Below are 6,570 nucleotides of genomic sequence, written 5' to 3'. Positions count from 1 at the left end.
TGCCTGACTTCAAAGCAGACATTATGCAAAAGGAGGCGGGGGGAGAGTGCTCCCATTCTGAACTGAATTCATAAGCAAGGATTTTCTCATTAGTGGGCTGTACATGGAGGAGATTCCAAGTTCAAACTGAAAGGAGGTGAGATGCCAGAAAGTGGTTAATCTCGATGTTAAGTCTTTGATGCTGATCAGTTTCATCTTTCAATGAACATGTCGAGAGGAACATCGCAACACTGACAGGCCCCAAAGAAGGAGATTTGCCATTAAGAAGGATAAACAGATTTTTTTTTCTGTTTGTTTCTTTATTTCTACCTTTAGAATCACATTTTTTTTGCCCATATTTAGGAGAAAGAATAAAACCATACTAATTAACTTGTTTTCTCCCTTTCTAGGACATTCTATCAGGTGACATTTAAAGTGATTCATTTAAACGTCTCTCAAATGTAAACTTTTCCTTGTCTCTTAGGTCCTTCCTCTAAGTGTATTGTTGTTAGCCAAATTCATATCTCCTAACCCTTTCTATGACATTCATTTGTTTATAAAAAAAATAATTTTCTCTCAGTGAATAGCAAGGCTTTTGTCTTTCTCACACTTTACCATGCTTTGTTTGCCCCGTGAGTTCGATCACTTTGACGAAAGCCGCAAACACAGATGTTTTGTTTTACAAGAATTAACATTTGTCACTGGACACCAAGAGGAAAACAAAACATGTCTCTGACTACACCAGTTCAATTCACTGTATCTCCTTGTCAATGCCTGGCCTTAGTAAATTAAAAGGGGAATCATAAATACCACATATATTTGAAAGGTACATTTCCATATGATGTGCATCCATGAAACCAACAAACCATCTAAGTATCCATACATGATACTCATTTGCTACAGTGTTAGAAAAGAAAACTCATCAAAGTATCCATTTTAGGGAACTAGAAAATTTGATATTGTATTTATCACAATGCCATTCCCCAAACAAATCTCTTTTAAGATAAAAGAATGGGGCTTCCTAGAGATCCTAAATTTACATGGTGTATTTTGTTAGAGAAATGACAACATGATCGTGCGTCATCTCTGGAGAGGTCTCCACTGACGGAACTGTTGATTAAGTATATTTAGAAAATATTCTTAGAGTGATATCATTCTACTCAACAACTGTGGAATGGAATCTTGGACTTGAGCTGATCCAATAATTAATGCCAACCAGTCTGCTGTTTCATTTATCTGCTTAAATAATACAGTAACTATATACAAAGCTTTGTAATCTTGGTTCCTATAAGTTGTTTGGATAGTCAGCATGAAAGTGCTGTGCTGGGTGACTCTAAGGGCAGAGTTCTAGTGCAGGGAGGCTTTTTGGAGGGACTCATTCAAAGAGGAGGTCAAGTACAGGATATCTGCAAATGTGTAGAGAACAGAACATTCTGCTGGAGACTTCTATATAAACCAACTCAAGTTTCCATGTTCACTTAATAAAAGGCATCTGGTGGAATGATTCACCCAGTCCCTGTCTGCTCAGAACACCACAACTGCATTTAACTATGTGAGAGTTACAGACTTTGATGGTCTCCCTATTTTCAGAAACTAAACCAAATTTATCTCTTCACAGTTATTATTTATCTATGGTTATTCCCAGGCTCATTAAAAGTCAGTACAATATATTCTTTCAAATATCCTTCTGTATAACCTATGATACATTTTTAGAAATCAATCTACTTTTCATTTATAAAATTTCAACTCTTCTTTCTGCCTTGCTTTATACATGAACAAATATACTTAAGTGCCTGTTATCGTTATTATAATAACTTTAATTTCATGTCATTGAATTCAAATGTTTTAGTTCCTGAGATAGCACTTAGGTAAATGATATAACAGACAAAAACAAAACAAAACAGAAAACAAACCAAGTCCTCAGAGATACTGGATCCAAAGTTTGACACTGATAAAGATAAAAACATATGTAGTTATATCATGTGGAGAGTCAACCCACAATGAGAACTTGATTTTGTTGCAAAGACCTGAAGGTAGTAGAGAAGTAAGAGAAATGAACATTCAAGAACAAGAGAATTCTATAGCAAAACAGACATACGGAGCCCCAGAGAAAGGATCCTGGTACATTCTACTTTAAAAATTTCCTGCTATGCTGCACCTACGACAGAATTATTTGCTATTAGTCTTATTTCATTCTTTGTCAAAGAAAAAAGTATTATCCTTCCCATCCACTAGTCTCCTAGCTACCTACTTGACTTTGATCTTTTTCTTAAATAATTTCTTTACATTTATCATGAGTATAGTGTGAAATTTAAGATGCTTTTTAACTCTTTATTCTTGTAGAGTGTCAACATAGAATAATGCCAACAAATAATTCAAGCAGGAACATTTGCTGATGATGTGGCTGCTAACAGCTTTCTCATCCTATAAACATAAACATATCCTGAGGTATCTGATAACTATTTATAATACATATATCCCTGAATCCTACTTGAAGTCTAAGGTTCTGTGGTTCATGCCAAATTCCTATTGATTAGGCTTCCTTTTTAAACTCAAAATCATAAAGTTATTAAATGAGGTGGCATCAGATTCATGCTCTAAATTTAACTATTAACATTTTGATTCATTTGTGAATTGCAACTTGTCTCCTGGAATCACTTGCCTGTACCTTGACTAAGAGGAAGTAGGAGCCTCTAAGTCTTGTACTTTACCAAGCACGGTACTTGAATGATCTTTCTTCTCACTCAGAATAAATTATCTGAGTGCTTTTGAAGCAACTTTGTTAATACTACTTGACACTGCATATTTCATGAATAAGGCACTTCAATACTGACCATTTATGATTCTCTTCCAGTTTCACAGTATGATGCTTCCTTAGTTTGCATGTTAAGTCTTTTGCCATAATTAAGAAAATAATATTCTGATTTTTTAAGTTTTTTACTTGAAAAGGAAAAATGTGAGAAGCTTATTTATTCCACTGGAAATAACCAACATTAGAAGAAAAAATGAAATCTATAACTTCAATATATTCTTTGGAGGAAGGGGCAGATTTTCATGCCTGACACCCACTGTCAAGGACATGCAAAAAGGTCACTGGTTTTCAAAATAAAGATGCAAGTCAAAGATGAAATGTATCTCAATCCTGTAACTTGATGGCCAGGTAAGACTCCTGAAGGTGATCATTAGAGACAGGTCCTATGATTGAAGCATCGGGCTTAGTGAGTCAAACCAGAGATGATGGGAGCGCAATCAGGGGAGGAGAGATCAATCAGAGGAGACAGAGGCAATGAGGCACAGAAAGTCCTACTAAAAAGAAATAAGGGCTTTAAATTTATCAGTCTCAATGAGCAGTGAAAAAAGAGAGAGGGGTGATTAAAAAGAACAAAGAAGAAAGACAAAAAGAAGGGGCTTTTTGTAGAGAAAGGAAGCAGAAAGTTAGATTCATCCCAATGCCTGCTCACTTCCATATATAAAAGGATAGGTTAGAAAAAAAAGTACACCTTTATTGACCCCATTAGGAAGTGCTTCACAGATAGTAGTGGCATCTAGGTTTTCTGTATTCAGATCCTGTTTCTACTATGTGTCAGTGATGGTCTTGGTCAATGCTTGGCATTGAAACCCTGAATATGTTTATATAATGGGATAAGTGTATTTAACGTATTTAACTTGGTTTCTTTGTGATGATGAATCAGGACATAAAGTTTCATTATGGAACCAAGAACACTACAAGCAGTCTGAGATGCATCACTAAACTTATTTCAAGTTAACAGTATGTTTAAAGAGGTCTATGCTATAAATTTCTGTAATTTGTTTTCAATATTAATCATCATCAGGCTAAGAATTCACTTCACACAGTAAGTTCACTACATAAATAGAAAATACTCATTTTACATATTTCCTCTTAAAATAACTAAGTATAAGTAAATTTTAAAGAAAAAATGATTTCTTATTTTCCTACATTTAACATTCCACCATTTAATTTAAGCATGAAATATTAAGAATTGACATATTGGTCAAGATCAAGTTATACATACATACATACATACACACTATATATATATATATATATATATATATATATATATATATATATATATATATATATATATATATATATATATGGTGGGGTTTTTTTTCCTAGGGAAAGCCTCAACTATCAAAAGAATTTTAGGATTCAAACACCATATCATCTGAACTACGGACTGGGTCAGAGTGGAGATGCCTGAGATGAAACATGATTTCTCTTACATCACTGAGTTTGTGCAGACTCACTAGCGCCAATCTATCTCTGCTATTTGTATCATTTTTTTTTTCTTTTCCTGATATGTCAGATTCTACTAGCATCATGCCTCAGACAGAAACCCTACAGTTTAGGTTCCTTCAGGTCTCTAGGAACAATTACTGATCATCATTTTCTGAGTAGTATTTGTAAAAAACTTTGCAAACAGATGCTGTCTGGCCGTGCAACTGTTCCAATGCCACACCTGGTGGTCTGAGTTTAGTGGACAACTCACTTAGTTTCTCTTCCTCCACCATGTAGGTCCCAGGGATCAAGCTAACTTGTCAGGCTTGACCATACGCACTTTTACCCAGTGAGCCATCTTGCTGGTCCTAATATGCTACTATGTTAATGGATTAGTCCCCAGTACATGCTGGCAACAACTGGAAGGTGATAGAATCATTGGTAAGTGTTTCTTGGTGAGAAGTCCTTTCATCCCTTGGGTAGAATCCTCAAAGGTGCAATTGAGACCCTGTTCCTTCTCCTACTTCATCTTGGTGTGAAGTGAATGGATTTGCTACACCACAATCGACATTACCATGACCTGTTCCATCACAGCCGCCCCCCCAAAAAAAAAACAACTCTTGTGATTCCACAATTGTGTTTTGGAACATCTGGAGCATTTTGCTCACACACGTACAGTAGTGGCCTACTAAAGTTGTACATGTTGAGGGCATGCTGTAAAAAGAAACAGAGGACATGTACATTTTTACTTTGGCTAGTAACATTTTTTTAAATAGGAAAGCTTCATGAATATGTTCCTTGGACACTTCAATAGCACAATTATAGATTGTAAACTTCTAAAACAGAGGAAATGGAAATGTGTTTCTGCACAGAACAGGAACTTCCATCTTCATCAAGAATAGCCTGTGCTTCCCCATAAGCATGCCAGACACTGCTGTTTCATCAGTAGGAGAAAAGACACAGCCTCCTCCACACTTTATTGAAGAAACTACACATATTCAGATGGCAAAATGACTTTAAATGATGATCAGTTGATGCCCTAAAGGGGTACTAACAAGAATTGCTGAACAGGAAGATGAAAGCATGCATATATATGCTCAGATTATGTAGAAATGACATACAATCACTTAAATCAGCTGTGTTTTGCCCTTTCCTGTCTTAGGGGCTCATCATTCAACACTATCCCTTGCCAACTAAGACAGAGTGGTTGTTATGCCAGCTAGATGGCTCAGTGGGTAAACGTGCTCACCATGCAAGCCTGACTAGATGAGTTCAATCTCCAGAAGCCACAGTGGGAGGAAGCTAACTCCCAAGGCTTGTCCTCTGACCTCTAACCTTAAGCCATGGCACATGTTGGTCTTTCTTCCCTCTGTCTCTATCTTGATTTCTTTCAAATAAAAAAAAAATAGCAAAATCACTGTCTCTATGTTAGTTTTGAGACAGAACCTCCCTAATCTTGTAGCTGATGATTTCAACAAGGCTGGCTGGCCAGAAAGCTCTAGGATACTCCTTTCTCCTGCCATATCCCAACAGTGGGGTTGCAGATGTTGACTGCAACATCTAGCTTTAATGTGAGTACTAAGAACCTGAATTCAGAGCCTCATGTTTGTCAAGTACTTCACCCCCTAAATCACCAACACTGGTTCTAATATTCTAAGTGGTGTTTTACTTCTTTATAATTCACATATTGTACCATTTTTTTTTCATTTAAAATATTCATTCACTCTTATTCTGGGAACAAGAAGATGTAGGAAATAAGAGTCCATGGTGCTATGTTTATCACATTCAACACTCAGTGTGATGAAAATGTGACCAAGATCATTTCTTCCAAACCCAGAGCTAGGAAAACTTCCTCCCAGGAGTTTTAGAAAAGGATGGTTTTTTTTTATGGTTTAAAGGCAGGGCCCAAAACTGCCCACCTAGGCAGTTTGCTTCCCAGGCACCATTGGAGAAACATCTTGATGTGCAACTAGAAAGTAACATATGCAGGACATATTTTCAAAACATCTCAGAGACCTGCAAAGGGATGCCTGGTTAACCACCTACACTGCACTATAGAACGCAGTTCTGGAACCCTCCAAGGTGTTCTCTGCACTCCTTAAGTACAGCACTGTCTGACTTTGTAATGTGTAATGTATCTTGATCATTTGACGCTGCTTCATAGGTGCCAGAAGGATAAATGATGCACTAAAAGATTGGGGTGACAATTTACCTAAATAACTATTTATTTTTGCTTGCTTCTCCACTCTTATGTTATAAATTCATAACTAAACTGGGAGCCAAAACACATTATCTCTGGCCTTAGAGAACATACAGGCTCATCAGAAAGGGGGGTGTGATGTGAATAA

The sequence above is a fragment of the Peromyscus californicus genome, unplaced genomic scaffold (assembly GCF_007827085.1).
Source record: "Peromyscus californicus insignis strain IS unplaced genomic scaffold, ASM782708v3 Scaffold_3__1_contigs__length_106647218, whole genome shotgun sequence".
Classification (NCBI taxonomy): Eukaryota; Metazoa; Chordata; class Mammalia; order Rodentia; family Cricetidae; genus Peromyscus; species Peromyscus californicus.
This window is presented reverse-complemented; position numbering follows the sequence as displayed.